Source organism: Pelecanus crispus, chromosome 1 (genome assembly GCF_030463565.1).
Source record: "Pelecanus crispus isolate bPelCri1 chromosome 1, bPelCri1.pri, whole genome shotgun sequence".
Classification (NCBI taxonomy): Eukaryota; Metazoa; Chordata; class Aves; order Pelecaniformes; family Pelecanidae; genus Pelecanus; species Pelecanus crispus.
The window spans coordinates 31,755,001-31,776,664 of NC_134643.1; the positions used below are offsets into that span (position 1 = coordinate 31,755,001).

Below are 21,664 nucleotides of genomic sequence, written 5' to 3' on the forward strand. Positions count from 1 at the left end.
GATCAGAATCAGGTTTTCTCCCCTTATTGTATAGCATATTCTGTAAAAATCCAAACCAGTAGCTTGAAATTCTTGTTTTAACAACTAAAATGCACATGCAATGTGGGTGGAAACAGGATATTTAGTTAATTGAATGAGAGATTGTGGTTCACATAATAAAATAAGCCAGCTTGCTTTAACCAGATTTCATAGACCATCTGAAATAGAGGAAGCAAGCTTGCCAATAGCAGGAGCTAATGCTTCAATACCTTTCATTTTGTACTCTGAAAAGGAAGCCTCTTCTTAAGCTCATTCATTTTCCAGAGGAAATATTGAACGCTGTGGCATATTGTCAGAGCTGCTTTATTGTCACCATTTACAAAGGTCACCTGAATTAATTGACTTCTTACCATACCTATTGTTAAGCTACCCGTTTCCTGACATTTATGGAAAGGTGGCAGACTTACAGCCATTGGCTATCTGTTGATGGTTGTTTCACAATGTTTGTTTCTCAAAACACAGTAACTCTAAAATTACAAGCAAATATTTGCTTTGCTGCAAAGGAACAGATTCTTCATGATGTTCTCCAAGGTGTACAGGAGTGAGGGGGTGGGGGGAGAAAAAGGGGTAGGAGAAATAATCTAAATACTGAGCTGTTTTTAATACAGACATAGTGTTCTAAAAAGCAAACAAAAACATGCAGGAAGATTTAGGTTGTATTTTTTCACTTTGAAGCATGCATTAGATAGCTAACCTGTCTTTTTCATGGTGTAAAGTAAAATCTCTCTCTGGCTTTCACTGGTGCATGAATCACAGATCCATGCTGATGGACTTTACTGAATGTGTTTTCATCTGAAGGGATACTGAGGTACTCTTACACTGCATGAAAGAAATGACATAGACATGCATAAATACAAACACAGTAGGCAACAGTAGTGCTAGCATGGAATTTTATCTAGATTAAATTGGTTAAACAGAAATTCACTGTCTTTTTTCTAGCCCCCTGCATTTACTGCCCCCTTCATCCCCCTATGTTGGGTTCTTCTCTTTCTGAACAGCAATGCTCGGCAAAAACTCCAGCTAGACATGTGAAAATAAAGCCATGGAGAGCAAAGACAAACAGTTCTGAGCCTTTCTGTACTAAAACAGGCAAAGCTTTTATAGTGATGGATTTCAACAGTCTCCTTACATGAAAATATACTTTAGAGGCACCCTGCTGCGATCCTGTTAATTACCAAAGATCAGAACTCTTCTGCTTAATGCGATCCTTTTTACCTGACACGTCTGTTCCAGCTGCATCACTAATCAGACATTCACACTGTCCCTTCTGACTGGAAAGGGGATGTTTTTAAGCGAAGTCAGTTGCCACAATCCTTAAGATGTAGCCTGGCAGAAATTCAATAACTGTTTGTGATATGCTCATTCAGCCTCGCTGCTCAGTGGTTTTTAGGTCCTGACATAAACAGCATTTCCCTTAATCCTCACACTGGAGAGAAGAAAGGAGGCTGTCCTGTATCTTGTTTTATTGGTTTCAAAACACAGAGCAACTGTGTAATTTGATTTTGCATCTGAAACATCAGAAGAAACATTCTCCCTTTATAATTTTTTCCCCTTTGATGTTCTTTCAAGCTAACAAATGCGCAAACCTGATACTCTTGCAAGCATATTTAGATTATCTCTGGCACAAAAGGCGAATTGCATTTGCATTTCCGTTCAGAAAGTAAAACGTGAAAATACGCTAATAAAATAACTTTACGAAAAGAAGAAAGGGGAAAGAGTTTACATCTTAAGATCAAGGTCAGGATAAAATTAAAAATGAAGAGGAACTTACCCTATAATAAGAGTAGTTTCAGAGCTGGAGGAGTTCTTGCATCTTGGTAATTTTGATTCCTTAGTTCAGGTAGCCACATACTTGTATTAAAGCCAGAGTCTGAATAGATGCGCATACATGTATGTGTGTGTGTGCGAGTCGGCGTGCGTGCGTGTGTCTAACAGTATATAATACAAAGATGTATCTATTGATATCCTACAACATGAGAGACTCTCTGTGCTGCCAGCTGAGATCCCTTACGTTTGCCAGAGCGCTGTTGCTGCCTGGCTGGCTGAGGCTTGCAATCCAGTGGAGAGGGGGGGGTGCACAGAGAGAGAGAGATGCTCGCTAGCTCTTCTTATTTCTCCTTGTTTCCATGGTGGTTAGTGGTGCATCGTTCACCCGCTCGGCTGTCACACTGACATGGTGCTGCCTGCTCAGCGGTCATTAATAACTGAGCCCCTTCCACTCCCCAGAGAGGAGCCAATGCTTCGGCGTGCCCAGATGCCGCGTAGTACGCGCGGCTGCGCCAGCCTGGTTGGCCGTGGGAAGCTGTCTGTTACGTGACACTGCTGCTTTGGGTACGGATACACGAAACAAGCCTTTGCACGCTTCCAGAGATCTCTTCCGATTTGTGGGAGTTACAGGGCATGCTTTGTGTTTGTACAGAACAGCTCGGGAGGTTTAAATCCCCCCCCTTTTTTTTTTTTTTTTTTTTTTAAAGCTATATAAGGACGTTATCTGTGTTCAGAACAACTGATTTGAGATCACTGAAGTTCTGCAAAGGCTGCTGTAGTTCAGAGGATACTGCATGTTGAAACCATTCAGGAAAAATGCTCCCTCCCCCCCTACCAGTTTTGCTGTGGTTTTTTAGTTTAAGAAAGTAAAGGATTTTTCATACTCCTCCTTTTCCAAATGTTATAAAATATTAAATTTTATTGCATATGTTCATCACTAGAAAGTAAGAGCAGTAAAACATGCTTCCGAGTAATAAAAATTCAAAATAAACTGAGGAAGGGGTTGGTTAAATTAAGTCAGTTTCTTTCAATCTCTGTCTACTTGACTCTCTTTTATGGCCATCTAATTATATAAACAATAGGCTGCACAGATATTTCCTTCCTTTCCTTCCTTCTTCCTTTCTTTCTCCCTTCTCCCTTTGTGCCATTCTCTTTGGTGAAGATTTTTTTTTTTTTTAATTTTTTCTGTATCTGTGAACAAAGGGCATACAAACCATGAAGTTTTTAAAAATTGGAAAATAATTAACGATTTTTTTTTCATTTTAAGGGAAGTATACACTGAAATATATAATCCGTTCTAGATATACAAAACAGTACATGAGATAGATGTTGTTAGGGTAAGGGTTTCTTTAATTGTACATACTGTTTTATATAAAGGAAATTACTTTGTAATAGAAGATGAACAATAGTGAAATACAAGGAGTTGGTTGTCAACAGGTCAAAAGGAAGAAAATGTTGGATGTCTTGCATGAATTCAGTACTACAGCCCTGACTGAGGCAGGCCACCCTCTAGTGGATTAAAGGGAAATGTGGTTCTGATTTCACACTCTTGTGCTCTGTTTGAAGAAAGGCTCACAGTCCTGTCTAATAATAGTATGAAAAATTTCTGAAGATTAGCAAACATTGTAAGTTAATATACTTTTTGCAATAGCAGTAGCACCAGAATTCTATTATAAAATGGTTACTATTTTATGAATACTATATATCATTTCGATTCACTTTGAGTCTGAGATCGTGGACTGCATTATTTTTGTTTTTATTCTGTAAGAAAATGATTTTACACTTCATAAAATCACTTATTATGAAAAGTGAATTAAAGTAATGGCAACTTCTTGAATAAATTTCAGTTCATTATAATTGGTCAGGACAAATTTTGCAAAACCAGTCCTGTTTGACTCACTGGTACTTACGTTGCTTTGGCTGTAATAAAGCAGTTTTTTTCTCTTCTGCCTCAAATTTTTGAATACTGCATTTAAACTAAGCATGGGGAGCAACGATTTAAATTTTTTAAAGATGTGTACTGTTCAGTTTTCATACAACTGAGTAGGACTGCCTCATATATGAAATAATGGCCTTTAAGTGACAGACTGCAAATACATTAAATACTCTGGGGTGGGAGGAAGGCCGAGTGGACCTTCAGTTTTCTCCCATGCTCTTGTTATGGGCATTACATTTTTTTCTAATGTGAGTTAAAGAGGTATAACAAAAGCAGTTGGGGCCAACTCATCTTTGGTTACCTTTCAGGTCTTCTCGCCTGGGGTTGGGATAGGGAACACCTCAGGCTAGAAAGATGTCACATCACCTTTGTGTAGCATCAGGGCTCATTGGTGAAACCTTGTCTCTGCTTTGCCTGCACGAGGTGGCTTTTGGAGCCTCTGATATACTTAATGTTCACCATCATGAGCTGCAAATACAAAACATTATAAACTTCCCAAAGTGAACCTATGAGCCTTCCCTGTTGCCCAGCATAATGGCCCTTGTCTGACAGGACAGTGCTCAGGATGTGTTAAGGAAGCACAACCAAAAGCCAGAAAAGTAAGACTGCTAGCCTCCACAGGAAAAATGGAAATCCTTCCTGATCCCAGCCATGTGGTAAGTCTTAAACTATCTCAAACAAAAGATGTAAACCTATGCTACAGGGGTGGGATGGTGGGTGGAGTAAGAGAGAAGAAAATTTCAAGAAGTTTGGGCAAAATTAAAAGTAGGAGAATGTTACATCAAAGCCAACTAAATACTGCTACTTGTCTTATCTCAGCCAATGGAGAAACAGAAGATCTGGGGAAAAAGGAATAGGTAGGGACTACTATTGCCCTACATGAAAGCTTTCTTGGGTTTTGCCCCTAACCTCATGTACTCACTGTAGTTCATTCAAAATCTGGCTTTCTAGTTAACATGAGAATCATGCAAAAACATATTCAATGATTTGACATGTGAAATTAAGATTATAGAAGTGCTGCATTTTGGTTGATTGGTATGGACTGTGTAATTAGAGGGCTAAATAACTAAATCAGCTAAAGTATACTTGCATAAAGAAAGTGAGTTCTTATGATAGACTTTATATGCAATTAAAGTACCTCCTTGATAGGCATACATTTACATATTAGTTAAAATGTTATTATATCATAATAAAGTTCTGTTTCATAAAAAACTGAAATAATTGAATTTTTTAATTTGGCTAATGCTAAAGAATATATTTTTTTTCAAACTATCTGCAGGAGAAAATATATTTTATAACCAATACAATTATGATGATTAAGGTTCATTAAGTTATTTTCCTGCTGATTTCACTACGATGCTTGGTGGTTTTAAAATAGCAATGTAATCTATTTCACCAGAATTATATATATAGCTTATTAGGTTACCGGGTAAAAAAAAATATCTCAGACTGATAGAGAGATGATGACAGTAATGTAGGCTAACTCCAGGTATTTATTTAGCATGCATTTTACCTGATTACTGAGTGCACATGAAAAACTAAGTAATTATTTGTTTGTAATGGACAATTAATATGATATCTTAGTTATTAAAATATGGTGGTTCTGTGCGTTCATTCTTCTCAGAGCTGGAAGAGGATTTAAAACTTTTTCCTTTTTTAATTACATAGAAAGGCAGAGCATCCTTGGGCTTTGATATCCTGTAGGATAACCTTGTGGTTCAGGGAGTTAACGGTGACCATTTCTAGTATTTTTAGGCTCTGAGAACACAACAGTGTTTAGAATGCAGCAAGTATAGTTAAAAAGTGAAATAAATACCATGCAGTTAAAGTAAAAAACCCACAAGTATTTGATTTAAATTCTAAGATGACACACTTTATATCAGAAGTTGGCAATTAAAAAAAATCTCTTTCTAAGTGTGTATCCATACAGATTATGTCAAAGTGTAAAAAAGCAGACACCTTTGAATAGCTTTGTTGCTTACGAGTACATGTGCCCTTGTCTTGGTTCCTGAGGCACCATAACTACAAGGAAGAGGGCTGAGTGGTGGCTCGTTGCACTTTCTTCTTGTAGCCCCTAAAGTGAAAAAGAAAGGAGCTGGTGTTTGACAGATTAATTCTCACCAGTTCTGCGAAGCATAGCCTTAGTGTATCTTCCATGTGAGGTGTGGGGAGGTATTCCTTTCTGAATGTAGGTCCAGAATTGCTCAGATTTCAAGGAAACCTGTCTTGTGGCTTCATCACTTATTAACTGACTTACTAATTATAGGCAATTGTCATTGAGTGATTTGCCTGAAAGAGAGAAAAAAGTGCCACCACTTCATGTAACTCCATTCTGCCAGCATTTTCAGTGCAATGTTGTCAACCTGACACTGTCATGTGCGTTTTTAGATATTCTGGCAACTAACTATTGACATTTTCCTAAGGGCTATGCTTCCATACAGACAAGGAGTAACTTTTATTAACGTGTATCCCTCTGAAATGGAATAATTTTTTCAATGAAAAGCAAACCCAACATTTCTAGCTCTAGTTCTTTGTCTTTTTTGAAGAAGAAAGGCTTGTTGCCAACAATGAGGTTAAGTTTCTAAATACAGTTGTACTTCATAATGGAAAGTGTTATGCTCAGATTACTTAACCTGCTACCAACCTTCTTTTATCAGATCCCAGAGTTGGTGTTGATAGGATAGAGATAAAGCAGATGGAAACAAATCTAGGCCATGAACCTGTAAAGAATTTCACATAAGGAAAAATTCACATCTACACAAAGCACCAGTTACTTCATTAAAAGCTATGTAGGTAGTAGGTGCTATATGACTTAGCAAAATCTGGAACTGCGTAGTAAAAGGAGTCATGTAGTACAGGCAAATTCAATCGTGTGTGATGGGGATGAATGAAAGCAGTGGTGATGAGCTGATGCTTATCTTGGTGATCAAGGGGATTTTGCACATTCCAGCAAATTCACGTATTCAGGTAGCAACTGCGTTCTATGAAACAGAAATGACAAGATCCCAGGCAAGAGCTATAGTCTCTTTCTTCATTATAGGTCCCAGAGTTATAGTCAGCCTTCCTCAGGAATGGCCTGAGGTCTGAAAAATCTAAATATGCTTTATACCTATTGGGTCTAACTCAGAGTGATATCTGAGTTCTAATTTTCATCCCTGGCTCTATTTTACTAGGCAAGAATCTCGGGCACACCAGCATCTGCTGAAGGCTGGAAGTGAGTCACACATAGCAACCACAACCTCGCTATGCCATGTGGGAAACTTAATGAAGATGGAGTAGTGAAAAGCGGCTAGAGAATCCTTATGTGCAGCTGGATTAGGTAGAGGAAATATGGGATCTGTAAAGAGGTTTTCAGGCTCAGTGTATGTATTCAATTTTAAAAGTTATTTCATCTCAGTATGTTTATGTCTTACTTGTGGTGACATCTCAGATTTTGTAACCTATAGTAGCTGGATATAATTTATTGGGATCTTCTCAATGGTAGATCTGAGATGCCCTTGCTGATTTCATAAGGATCTGTTTGTTGCCCATGGGACCCAGTATGCACAAGGGATATACCTTTTAGTGCCATGGCTCTTTGAGTTAATCTGTATCTGCAGTTGATGAAGCAAATGGTGGCAGTAATCATTTGAATATAGGGCCTAGAATTTTAATCCTGACTGTGACCTGCTATAATTCTTACAGGTGATGGTAAATCTTGAATTTTCTGTCCTTATAGAGAGGACATTCTTTGCTCATATCTGTTTTCCTTTTTATGGAAAATTAACTGAATTTTTATCTGAAACAGATTTACCCTTTTTCTGTTAACACTGTGTGGTGTGGCAAATACTACATGATCAGTGAGAGGGAACCTCCTTCCCCCACTAATCAATTTTTTTAAATTTAGCTACTTCCCCTGATAATGTCACATTTATTTTTTTAAGTATATATGGCAAGCCTCAGTGTGTTTCTCAAGGGCAGAACTTCAGACTTGAATTTCTTACCCTTTTTGATGAAACTAAACAAAAACTATTTTGTTACATTTTATTGTGGTTTAGTATTAAAAATATAAGGCAGCTGGTTAGCTCAATTGGTTAGAACATGGTGCTAGTAACACCAAGGTCACGGGTTCGATCCCTGCTCACTGCAGTGGGGGGTTGGGCGAGATGATCTCTCAAGGTTCCTTCCAACCCAAAGCATTCTATGGATGGACAACAGTAGTAATTCTAGATTATTTGCTTTTCATAACTATTTGCACAATATATTGCTGATTTAGAAGTCTGGACAAACAGAATCACTAAGCTAAATATTAGAACTAGAACGTCATTTTGCTTTTATTTACTTTTACTCTGAGATTAAGAGAAGTGTCATAGTAATTTTCCCGTACCATCAATAGCATTCTCAAACTGTGGTCATGGGTAATTGTTATGAAGCTATCTTGGTGGTGACAAGGAACAGCACAGATATGCGCAGTGTGTGTTCAGAGTATGGTTACCTGATGATAGTTTAAAAACAATACACTAAAGTATTGGAGTGTAATGGGTACCGAAGTGAAGTTCTTAGAAGTTTAGTTACACAATTTCATTTTTTTCAACTTGTAGATCTAGAAAATTAATTAAAAGGTCACTGGAACATACAACATCCTTACTGATTAAAAACTAAACTATTTAATTAGGAATGCAGTAAATGTTTGTTTCCCCTCTCCTCTGTCACTGCCAAAAAACTGCGGGTGCACATTAGGTATTTTTCTTTAACTGTAAAGTTATCTTTACATTAATAAGTTGGGGGTAGAAAGGATCATGTACATAATGACTTACTGGAGGAGGAGCTGTTTCAGAGGCTTTCACATAGTTCCCATTACTAAGGAAACCACTTATTTTGTCTGTGCATGTTTTGAATAGATCTCTCATTTGAAGTCTGGTGCTCAAACACTGAGGATTGCATTATTGCACTGAGAAAGAGGCAAAGGAAACAAAAGAGGCTTAAAACCACTGCATCTTTAAGGAATACAGTCTAAGAGTATTGTATTACATGCTTATGAAGGTGCACACATCTGTTTATGTTTGAGAGATGTATATATATGCATTTTGATTGTTTTTTGTTCCTACTAAAACCAAAATGAAAGTATTAATGAGTAAAATGGAAAGCAGATGTTGTTTCATTCTGCACTTTGCATGCCTCTATTGCAAGGACACTTGAGAAATCTGGTGTACCATTTTGATAGTATCAAATGTGCGTTCTGATTTTCATTATTAGATTGAAGTAGGAAGAAGTGCGTATCCAATGATAATGGCTAAAACAAGTCTGCGAGGATGGCTATGTGTTCAACAGTTGACCAAACCTTTGCTTGGAAAGTGAGTCCTTTTTGGCAAAATTCCTAGCTTAAGTTTAAGATGTGACTGCAGATACACACCCAAACATACTTACATTATATTGGGGCCAGCACATTTTCCCCACATGAATAGCACAGGTATTCTGTGCTGACCAAACACTTATATTAACTATCAACTATTGAATTAAAACCCCCTCTATTAGCAATTGTGTGTGCTCAGCTGGTGTGCTCAGAAACAAAAGGTTGCCTTAGTACAGCCAGACAAATCTGGTTTGAGGGGATATGTTTTTAAAATATAAGTATTTAAATAACTTGGAACTGATTCCAAACTGCTCCTAAAAGATCAGATTTGTTCACAAATAAGCTGGAAGCGTCAGAGAGATGTAGAAATCTAACAGATTGCCAGAGAGCTGTAGGGAAATTAAGTATGTGGCCAATAAGTGTTCTTATTCAGCATGTCCAATATATGAATTAGTTTATCGGTTAGTTTTTCTGTCAAACAGGATTGAAAACTGAAGACAAAGACAGAAACTCCCGTTTCTAAGGCCTACAAAGTCCATGACTCTCTAGGGTCATGTGACAACAAAAACAATACTACAGAAAGTTGATTTCCTTTGAAAATAGAGATACATTCTGTATTTTGTGTGTGTGTTAATGCCAATTTATTTTGAAATGAAAAGCCTTAAGTTGTCAGCAGTAGATACCTGATATGTCTGATGAATAATTATTCTTAATATACGTCGCACAGTTCATGTGCCATTTTGGGTGACAAGAGATTACTTTTAAAGCTAATATGCTTTGAAGGGATTTATGTGTGTGTTTGTGTACACAATTAATGAGCAGCCAGTCCCATATAGATTTTCTTCTTTAACTCCTTGACTGTTAAATGAGAGGGAGAATGACAGTTGTGGTAAAGCTGACATGTCCTTGGCTTGACTTAGTTGGATACTTTGGGGTGAAATAAAATAAATGTCTTTAGATTACATAGAGATATCAGAACTCATTTGTCTCAGCTAAGAAATATCAATTTTTAATATTCCAGAGTATTTGTGTTGTTTCATTCCTGTACTGGTTATGTTTGCTTTCTACTGTCTTATTGCAAGGATTTGCAATGTGTCTCAAGGTACATTAAAAGCATTGCTATTCATTATCTTTAAATTCTTGCTTGCAGCAAGAAATAAGATCTTCAGTGTTTGGTAATACTGACAATTGCCTTTATGATGTAACTGGTATGTTTCCAAAAGAGTACATTCAGCCTCCAACTCTCATCAGTATTATCACAAAAGAGATGAGATCAATATTTATTTATAAAATAACTGGGATAGGTACTCTCAGAAAAAGCTAAAGCTAACACCTGTTTTGATCTGTGTTACTTTACCCGTTGAGGAACAGGACCATGTGATACTGAGAGACAATTAAAAGTTAATAATTGAATTTGTAATTGTACTTACTAGAGAAGAAGAACCAACATTTTTTAATAACTTATTTTAAATACTTGGGTAAAAAATATAATATAAAATGCAGTAGGTTATATAAATAATAGTTTAGTGCCAAGTAACTTTTATGATGACATCACTGTGAGGAGGAGGCAAAGGACAGGGAGAACACGAGAAGGAGGGAAGGAAGCAGCTCAGGGGAACATAGGAATATAATTCAGAAAGGCTGTTTGAACTTTAATAATAGAAATGGGATTACACTCTAAGTAGTCTACAATGAAAGGTCATTTGGAGCCAATAACATGCAATTTTGCTGTAAGTTGTGGGCTTATTACTTAGAAATAACTGAGGAGGAGAGCGTATCTCTGTATTACTGGTTGATCAAGAATTATGAACAGACAGCATAGCACAGCTGTGAAGAAAAGCAAATGTGGTCTTAGGATGCACAGGAAAGTTGTTCCAGTAGCAGTAAGGAATTAGTAGCACTTTGGACACCTCATTTAGAATAAATCATTCAGCTGTGGTTTTGTGCTTGGAAAAGTGAACTCAGACTGGAACACATGCAATTAAATACTATTGAGATGACAGCGGAGCCCACAATACAGAGGGGTTTATAAAACCTTGCCTTGTAGAGTGTAGGAGAGTCGGGGAGAAAATAAGATTCCTGCTGATAAATACATCCTGCTGGTACACAATGAGGTAAAACTAGCGGAAGAACAAAATGTGTAAGTGACTGGGTTTTTTTCTTCATGTTTGAGTCATCGCATCCTGGGACAAGTTTCCAGTGGAAATAGTTTGGGCAGAAAACCAAAACCAGAGCAAACCAAAACAACTACAAGTCAGATGAAACAACCAACCACTAACAACCCCCCCGACTCTACCCCCCACCCCCTTCTTTAAAGGTACTGATTGGTATATTTATAAAAGAGGTTGGTTTACAAATGAGTTCATGCCTGCAAAAGAAGGAGCTAGACTTAACATTTTAGCAATATCTTTCCAGGCCTTTTTTGCTTATCAGAAGATAAACCCTACTTAGCCGATTTCTGTATAAATCCAGTGCCCATCTCTATGTTCTAAATTCTATTAAGCTGTTTTTGATACTGTTGAATATTTGCAAGCATGGGAATTTCTAACTCCTCAGCTGGTGGGCATACTGATTTTTCAGCGATAAAACAGCTTTTCTCAATATTTACCTCAGCAAGTATAAATAAAACAAACATAAGTTTAGTAATTTACATTTACTTACCATTATAAAATAGTGGTTTAGCTATCTACATATGCTAATTGTTCAGTGGTACTGCAAAAAGTTCAGAAGAAAAAAGGAAATTAATATCCATATTTGATTTCTTTGATTTCCACTTCTCTAGATAGTTCTGGAAACAGTAATCCCCTTGATAATATTCTCTAAAACAAATTGTCATCCAAAGCCCTTAGATTTTACCCAAAGTTTTGTTTCCATCTGTGACTGATCACTAAATAGAAACCTCACTCTGTTGTTCAGGTAATGTTTTCAGTATCTTTTACTGGGTTTTTTTTGGTTACTGTGACAGATAATCTAAGTTCAACTACAAGGAAGTCACAAAAAGCCTTATATGCACAAAAAGTGCATATAAGCCTGCCTATCATCTTATATGCAAGCTCCAAATGCCCCAAAATTGCCTAATTTTTTTAGTGTGATCTTTTAGCACTCTTAATTTTGCTGACATCAACTTTTTCTGTGAGTAGCTGTAAGAAATAGCTATAATAAATCCACTTTTTAGATACAACTGTATTTCTTCCCTGGGCCTTAGGTTGAATTTCTCGTTAGCTAATAGGCCACCTATATGTTCAGCCATCTCCTGAAGTGGCTTTAATAGGCAGGTACATTAACTCATTTCATATTTTCCTACAGAGAGATATTCATCAAGGTAACAAACTTGGTGATGGAGGAGCATATTTTTCTCATTACTGCTAATTCGAATGTTATGCCAAATAGGCTTTCAGGAACCGGAACACAGATAGTTATGGCCTTAATGAAATAGTAATAACATTCAAACTGGAAACCCAACAAGTTAAAATGTGTGGGTCAAAGAGGGAGAAATCAAACTGCTGATTCATTCTCATATTTTCCTAAATGTACTCTCAGGCCACATATTTTTATCATGGCTGCTGTTATGTCAAATGGAGAATATTGAACTGAACATAAAGGAGACTCAATATTGCCATTTACAAATGTGCCTCAAGAGTAACCTAAATGGTGAATAATTTGGTATGTCAGGCAGGAGCACTAACTTTTGACCAGGAGAGGAGATGCTAGTAATTCCATTAATTCTACTAACCTCTCCTGAGACTGTCCCGGTCCTGGGTGTGAGTGCAGCTACTTTTGGAGAGAAGCCAAGCTCTTCATTGCTGCCTACACTGCATTTCAAAGCCTTTAATTGAATATTCCTAACTGAGGTAACTATAAATTACCTTAGGCTTTGAATCTCACTTTCCACTTATTCATCTTCCCTGTGCCCAGTCTTTCCCTCCTCTTTGTGGTTGTGCAAAGAACATGCAATTGCTTTCTCCCACCTTGCTCCTAAGTTTGAAAAAAAGCAATTCGCCTTTCTTTTCTTGGACGTATTGCCTGCTGACTGCTCGGGTCTTTGTCTTTGCTAGCTTCTGTCTGGAGGGATGGAGATTTCAGTCCTCTGCTTCGTCTTCAAGGTGTCTTATGCATCAGACACTTTCAAGGATGTCAGAGGGAGGGCTGGCCCTCGCTGCTTGTGTGGGATCTATTCCTTCCTTTGGCTGTTGCAGAAAGACTCCTGTATTCTTGGTGCAAAGACCCCTCTGAAGTGGTCTGCTTTACTAGGGCTCAACACACGGCCCCAGGACACAGCTGTCAGCCCAAGACCTGGTTCATAGACTCTGCCTATGTGGATTTCCCATCTTTCCAATACAGACTGTGCATGGGGCAGGCAGGAGGAGCACTTATGGATAGGGTAAGTGCTGTCTGATCAACATCTGCCCCCTGCCACTGCAATGCTCCTGGAGTCAGCTGTTGCAACCCCGCTTCTCAGTTTAAACTCTGAGAAGGTAAAATCACGGGTGCAGCCTATTTTTCTTCTTTTTAGTGGAAGGGAACGGCAGAAAGAGATACAGCAAGGCATATATTTCATGGGTAAATGCTTTGAAAGCTTGTAAGGCAAATAAATTGAAAGGTCACTATTCTGGCTTGGATGAACTGGTGAGAGAAGCTTTTACTTTACATATGCCAGTATGACCTTTTCCTTGCCTACGATCAGCACAATTGTACTCCAAGGGTTCGAGGGTGTTGATGGCACCAAACATCCAGTGTCTCTCTATGCAAATTTTCATACTGCTCTGCCTTGAATAAATTTTGGCTTTATAAAGCTTGAAGACCTATGTTCAGAATTTACTAAAACCCATTTAAATATTTATTTATAAATTAGGCTGACATCTTCAGTATATTTATGGTCAACACTTATTTCCATGTTTTAAGTAAATGCTCTGCAGATCGCTTTTTTTTTAAAAGTGAGTCTAAAATTTTATGATCTTGGCTAAGGAGAAGTACAATATGAATTATTATCCTTATTTTTACAGTTTTTATGGTTCTTCTGAGTCAACCTAAATGACAAAGGCTTTTCAGTGCAAACCTGAATAACAACAAATGAAGCTTTTTTTTTTTTTTTTCCCTCAACATACAACTCACTAAAGAGTTAAGTTGTGCTAATTAACTGGTTTCAACACAAAGCAACAGGCAGGGTCCAAAAACAGGTCCAGAATTTAAAACCAAGCATCCCAACATGCGAGCTGTCTCTCGCCCAGGTTTGTAACTGTGAATTATTAGCTTTGCCTGTATTAGTTTGAGCATAAATGTGTCACAACCTTTAAATAGTATGATTAATCAACCCTTTCAGAAGAGCTCCAGTATTAGAGAGCTCTATAATACATGGCAAATCTTTTTGTTCTGAGAACCATAATTCTATTATTTTACCTGTGTGTAAATCCTGTGAATACTAAAATCTTCATAGGCTTTTCAAAGGGTTTAAAGAAAGAGAGAAACTGCTTTTAAACAATGAAAGGCTATAGGTCTTTATTTTTGAAAGCATTCAAGGCTCTGTAAACACATACCTCACCTTTAATACCACATAATTCCATAGTTCAGTGGGATAATGCACTGGCTTTCTAAAGAGCTTGTGGAAACGAAACGTTTAGCAACAGCAACGTGATGCTTATTTGGTAGCTAATTTGCAGTAATTTATTGATAACAACTCAAGGAAGCATGGAATCATTCTCACTTTCATTGACAAATCATTCCCAAACATACTTGTAGGGAATGAGATAGATGACGTAATAAAACGTTTTACATTATGGGGTTCAGAATTAAAGTTTTATAAGGAGAAATTTACTACTGGTTTTCTTGAAGCCATGAAAAATGTGAAATGGTAGCTTTCATGGTAGCAATTACTACATATGCCATGGTCACTTTTCCAAGGCCTATTGTAAACTCTACTTTTATGCACTTGGAAAGCAAATTACCCATAAGCAAAATAAGTAATAGTGAGCAACATATATAAGTGAAAACCTGGGTAAAGTATTGGTTTTGTTGAAGAGAGTTTTGTGAATTACTGATTTCAGCATGATCAGAATTTCACATCTTGGTTTTAGCAATATTATTACAAAGTTATTCCAGAAAGAAGAAGAGAGGAAAGAAGTTATTTTTGAGATATGCAGCTCATTAACAGTTAATTTACTGTATATGTTCCGGGATGAAATGCTATGACACTGTTTTTGCATACCCCTCTGTCCTGCTTTTTGAGTGTGTGCATGCATGTGTGTGTGTGTGTGTGTGCATATGCATTTCTAGTGAATTTGGTTTTAGAAAACACAACTGTGTCTCCAGATGGGATGATCCCACCTTCTGTCTGCTTTTAGCCTGTGTTAGACAAAAGACACTAGATGAACCTTTGGCCTGACTCTATTTTCAAGTCCTTTTGCCATCTGCATTTATTCTACCTTAAGAATTTAGTTCCTTATGGCTAAGTTATTCTGTTGTTTACTGTTTTCTGCTTCCAGTGTCTCTTGTTATCACATGAGCTTGTTTCCAATTACTTGGGAACTTGAGTCAGATACTAGACTTTGTTAGTCATCCTCACACTTTTATCTATGTGTATGTAAACAAATTTTATATAGTATAATAAATATATCTATATAAATGAATATAAGTAAATTGTACATGTATGCATATTAAAGCATACCTTCAATCCCCAAAAGGCAGGTCTCTAAGTTGTTTCCAAGCAGTGGTAAATGCATATGACACAGTGCAACACCATGCAAAGGTACAACCTTACATTCAAAAGAGGGTTTTGAAAACACTTAAATTAGCCTAATTCTAATTAGCTTCAAAGGAAGACCACACTGATCCAGCAGTACAGCTCTGAGTTTCAATTGTGGCTCTCTACATTGTACAAGGTGCTTTTGAATTAAGCTCCAATGTGATATGAACTTCTTTTTCCTAGGCATATAAACTCACAGATTTTCCAGCTGTTTCATGTTGCTGTTCACTTATCAGATTATGAAAAGAGCCATTGGCCTAGTGGGCAAAAGAAAGAAAATTATATTGTTTTGCATGACGGATGATTATTTCTCTTGATTCTGAATCTTTTGAATCTTTGAATCACTTGCCCATGTGACACCCATCTACAAGAAGGGCTGGAAGAAGGATCCGGGGAACTACAGGCCTGTCAAGCCTGACCTTGGTGCTGGGGAAGATTATGGAGCGGTTCATCTTGAGTACATTCAACAGGCATGTGCAGGTCAACCAGAGGATCAGGCCCAGCCAGCATGGGTTCATGAAAGGCAGGTCCTGCTTGACCAAGCTGATCTCCTTGTATGACCTGGTGACCTGCCCAGTGGATGAGGGAAAGGCTGTGGATGTCATCTACCTGGACTTTAGTAAGGCCTTTGACTCCATCTCCCACAGCATTCTCCTGAGCTGGCAGCTCATGGCCTAGGCAGGTATACTCTTCTCTGGGTAAAAATCTGGCTGGATGGCCGAGCCCAGACAGTTGTGAACAGAGTTAAATCCAGTTGGTGACCGGTCACAAGCGGTGTTCCCCAGGGCTCAGTTTTGGGGCCAGTCTTGTTTAATATCTTTATCAGCAATTTGGACGAGGGGATTGAGTGTGCCCTCAGTAAGTTTGCAGATGACACCAAACCGGGTGGGAGTGTCGACCTGCTTGAGGGTAGAAAGGCTCTACAGAGGGATCTGGACAGGCTGGATCGATGGGCTGAGGCCAACTGTATGAGGTTCAAAGGGCTAAGTGCCGGGTCCTGCACTTGGGTCACAACAACCCCAGGCAACGCTACAGGCTTGGGGAAGAGTGGCTGGAAAGCTGCCTGGCCGAAAAGGACCTGGGGGTGTTGGCCGACAACTGGCTGAACATGAGCCAAGTAACTAGTGATAGGACGAGAGGAAATGGCCTCAAGTTGCATCAGGGGAGGTTTAGATTGGATATGAGGAGAAAAGCTTTTATTGAAAGAGTGGTCAAGCATTGGAACAGGCTGCCCAGAGAGGTGGTGGAGTCACCATCCCTGGAGGTGTTCATGTGTAGATGTGGCAATGGTTTAGTAGGCATGGTGGTGCTGAGTTGATGGTTGGGCTAGATGATCTTAGAGGTCTTTTCCAACCTTAATGATTCTATTCGAGTTTTACTTTCATTAAAAAATCATCCAACCACCAAGCCAGGAAACATGAAATTAATTATTACTCTACCCTTAATTGGTTTAGGGGTGGACTTGGTAGTGTTAGGTTAATGGTTGGACTGGATGATCTTAAAGGTCTTTTCCAACCTAAAAGATTCTAAGATTCTGTGATTCTATGATTTTAAAAAATTGGCTGATTAAATACTTGCTTTAAGTTTAGGATTTCAGTCCATCTGTACTCCTGCTTACATTGTTGGATAATAATGATGTTTTCAGATTTGTTTTTAAATATATTATAGAACAAAAGACACTATGCCATGAGTAGAGCACAAATATGCCACCTTTACACAAAACCAAGTAGCTTAAGTATCAGGTTTATGACCATTAGCATCAACCTGCTTATGGATTTAAAACTGGTGTTTAGTTCATTTCGTGTAATTTTTTATAGCCTTCACCCTGTTTATAACATATCTCTTCAAGCAATTACAGTTTTTTCTTTTGTTTTGTGAATTTTTTTTCAAAATACAAAATTCCTTTTGAAATAATTTGTTTGGGGCAGATATGTTCTAGCTGTCTTTCCATTTCTAACCTCACTTTTATGTCAGAACACTGAGATGCTATATTTAGTGTGGTGAAAAGGCTGTTCTTCAGACTTGGAGGATTTATTGAAAAAGGGTGATTTGGAGTAACGTTCTTTGCCAATCTGGTCAGTTAAACCTTTCTGTAATTTTTAGGGCAGTGAAGAAAAATCTACCTTCACCTATTGTAGAGTTTTGAAATTGTCCTCATTTCACTTGTGTTTCTTATTGCAGTTCATTTCCTTATGTGAAATTTGATACTATATTATCCTATACCTGACTCTCAAGTTTTCTGGATTATGAGATGGATTGTGAGAGTAGTCTTTTTGTGTCTTTTCTATTTTGTTCGTCTGTTTGAAACATAGCCATATTTTTTAATATGCATTACAAATTTTTGTCAAAACAAATAAATAAATGTGGCTAAGCATATGTAGAAAATGTTATTTCCAGTACTATTCTGAAGATTTCTTACAATGCACGTTGCTTTGATTTAAAGAGATTTATATAACTTATCTCCCTATCTCTCTTTGTTGCTCTATACCTTGTGCACAGAAAGTAAATGCTACATGTAGAGTCAGGAATTTACTGAAGGTCTAATGAATGTCCTGTTAATCTAATACAGTTAAAAGTGAGACACAAAGTATGACTACAGGACAATGTATTCAGGTAGGTTGTATACTGTTGTATAATGTGTACTAATGAATATTACACAAAAAATGTAAATAAAGTAAATCTTTTATGTAAAATTGCAATATTTTATAATGATATAATAGGCACTGCAGATCGGATATTTAATTACTGATGTATTTCTGTTTCTAATCCTAGAAGTGTCTTTTGGTTAACATGTCAACATGTGACCTACAGCACTGGTTTTAGTGCTATATTTTTGATGCCTTAAAAATTGACTTTGTAGGAAGATTTAATTTACATTGAAGTAATATGTTGTAATAAAGTGTTTCAAGGGGTAAGCTGCACACTAGTGTCTGAATTATTTACAAAAATGTAAAAAAGCTAGCAAAAAATGGCAAGATGGAGAAAGGCAACAAAATTATGCAATATATTTTCTAGCTCATGCTAGATTTTATTCCAGAATTCTTATTGTGCAACTTATCAAATTTCTTTTAAAAAGAAATTAAAGATGGAGCTACATGACCTGAGAATGCTAAGAGATATTTTATATATATATATATATATATAAAATAAAAGAATCTGATTTCTAAACCAGGAACACATTCAGTGTAGACAAATACTTTGGAATTTACAGAATCGAATGCTCAAAGTGTGCCATTATGTTAGAGAACAGCCTTGTTCTTATTTTCCTAGAACAATGGACAAATAAATAGGATAGCAAAACTTTTCTCTTTTCTTCTTTCTGACCCTACTTGGGGTTCACAACTAGAGATGAACAATGGACAGCACTGCTGAGAATATATGAAACAGGTGAGTGGTTAGGGAATGTAAAAGATGAAAAGTTTGCTGAGGCACATAAAGTTACCCTAGCTGAGAATTTTAGGATGTTTTAATTGACTTCTGTCTGCAGTTAGTATTTCTACATTGTCAGCACTTAAACTTCAGGTCTGAAACTTTGCTTGCTTCATCTCCTCCCCATAATGAGTTATTTTTTAAGGTGAATAAAATGATCTTTTTTAACAATTAAGAACTATGAGCAGAAAGCTCCTCGGAATAGAACAGAAAAACTGCAGTACTTAACTGGAGTTTTAAATTAGCAAAAGCACTGAAAATATTTTAAATTGCAATGGAACAACAACAACATTTTCATTGGCAAAACTTCCCTTGATTGCTATTTGCACAATTACCTGCAGCAGCAATGGTAGTGTGTACGCTCCACAAAGGTAGAATGCTGCCATTAAAATAGAAATAAAAGTGCATCTTTTCATAAGGATGTTAGGAGATAAATTAGTTAAGTCTTAATCCTGGAATCTGTTTCACAGATTCACAACAATACTTTGCATGTAACAGAAGACTCGGTTAAGAGCACAAAAAATGTGTTTGCCAGGTTGACTAAACTAACTTTGTAACTTCTAGAAGTTCCGTCCCTTACCTTCCCCCTTATTACTGTTTTATCTGTTGTCTGCTCCTGTATTAGTATTTGGCACATATTGTCTGTTCTTGTGATTTCTACCAAATAAAGAAAATTTATGTGCAGGCTAAGAATATGTTTTGTACTTCTAATACTTATTTTGAACAGGAAAGTTAATTGTAACTACTCTTCTTTATGTGTTTGCCAGTTTTGAAGAAGTGCTGAGTGGAGTGGAGTTCGCAAGGTGTACACATTCTGGCTTTCAAGAAAACACCACTGACTTTTTTTAATAACTTTTCTATATGGCCGAAAGGTTAATTGTGTCAAAACCTGTTCTCCATTCTCAAGTCATGTAATAATTGTGGGATATTTTCTGAACTGCCAGCCTGGAGATAAACATAGAGTTTGTTTCACAAGTCTTCTCACGCTACTGCCTTCTGTCCTTATTAAAGTTTCATGACTTTTTAAAGCAGAAGTTTGTCTTTATACAAAAAAGTAATTAAGTCATAAATATTTGGACAAGACACCTTATTTAATGATATATTTCTGTATCAGCAAGTATGCCTACACACTAATACAACATGATGGTGAATGTCTATTGCAGTGCTGCAGGGTGGTGTCCCAGTATGTTTCTTCTTCTCTTTTGGGCTTCTGAAGAAAAGGCATAATTTTCCCCAAACTTTGCTAATTGACCCACTGGGCAATCAAAATTACCATGAGCTCACATTGTGGAATCTGGCTGAGTTAATGATTTAAATCTTCCCAACTTCTAAATACCTTTCAAACATTTAAACTGGCATATTGTTTTTAACACTGAGTACCATTCCACTTGGTTTGTAGTCAGCAACTCAAATACATTGCTTAGTTATTCATTATTAATACTACTGATTATTAGTTTGTATTAAAAGTCAATAGATAAAACAGCTGAAAAGGAGAAGCAATGCAAAAGAGCTGCATGGTTCTGCCTTCATGCCTCTCCTCCTTGCTGAGTGTTCCCATCACATGGTATATGTGCGGGACAAGGAGAAAAAGATCTGGTCCTCTGAGAGCAGCAAGCTCTTACCAGTCTAGTACTCGGCTGTAAAATGACCTTTGCAGATTAACCTGCTGCCTGCAGTCATTCCAGCCTTCTGCCATCCACAACTGCTTTCCGCAGCCCTCCATGGGCTCTCCTTCTCCTTCTCCTTCTCCTTCTCCTCCTCCTCCTCCTCCTCCTCCTCCTCCTCCTCCTCTGACCCTTTGCTCATCCCTGTCAGCATGCTGATATTTGATACTGGCAACAGGTGAATGGTGGTCGGCTTTCTTAGCATCCTGAAGCAGTGCAATGAGTGGTAGAGCCAAGAAGTGCTGGAGCCAGGAAAAGGTAAAGGCTAATAGTGAAGAGAAGATCATGACAATCAGCTGTGAGACAGGCTGAGGCTAGTGAAGCAGTACACGGTAGTGCCCCCGGAGCAGGCTGATGTGTCTGCAGATTACATCGCTGTTAAAAGAAGCACATCATCATTCCCTGGGCATGTTTTCACCCTGATCTTGACTGTTGGCAGAAGAACTTGTATGATAAACTGGACAGGGGAGCCAATATGGCTGAAAAAACCTCATTTTTTCCCCCTCTTGTATTAGTTTAATTCAGATCAATGCTACTGCTGAAAGACATTCATATTGAACTGTGGCTTAACTTGGGGGCAGTAGGAAATATTTCTCTGAGTATAAAAATAAAGGCTGATAAAAGAAGATGGGAAAGTCAGACCAGGAAAGTCAGAGAAGCAAGGGTGAGTGAAACAAAATTGTGTAGCACAAAGTCTAATTAGGAACTAATAAGATTTTTCTGTTATAAGCTGGGAGTTATAATTGAAAGTGTCAGAG

At 37.5% G+C, this 21,664-nt stretch overlaps 1 protein-coding gene across 2 annotated transcripts in view; it reads left to right on the plus strand.

The window, feature by feature from the left end:
- Positions 1–21,664, plus strand: part of IMMP2L (inner mitochondrial membrane peptidase subunit 2) — a 477,239-nt gene that overhangs the window by 226,481 nt on the left and 229,094 nt on the right. The gene's annotated exons all lie outside the window — the stretch shown is intronic.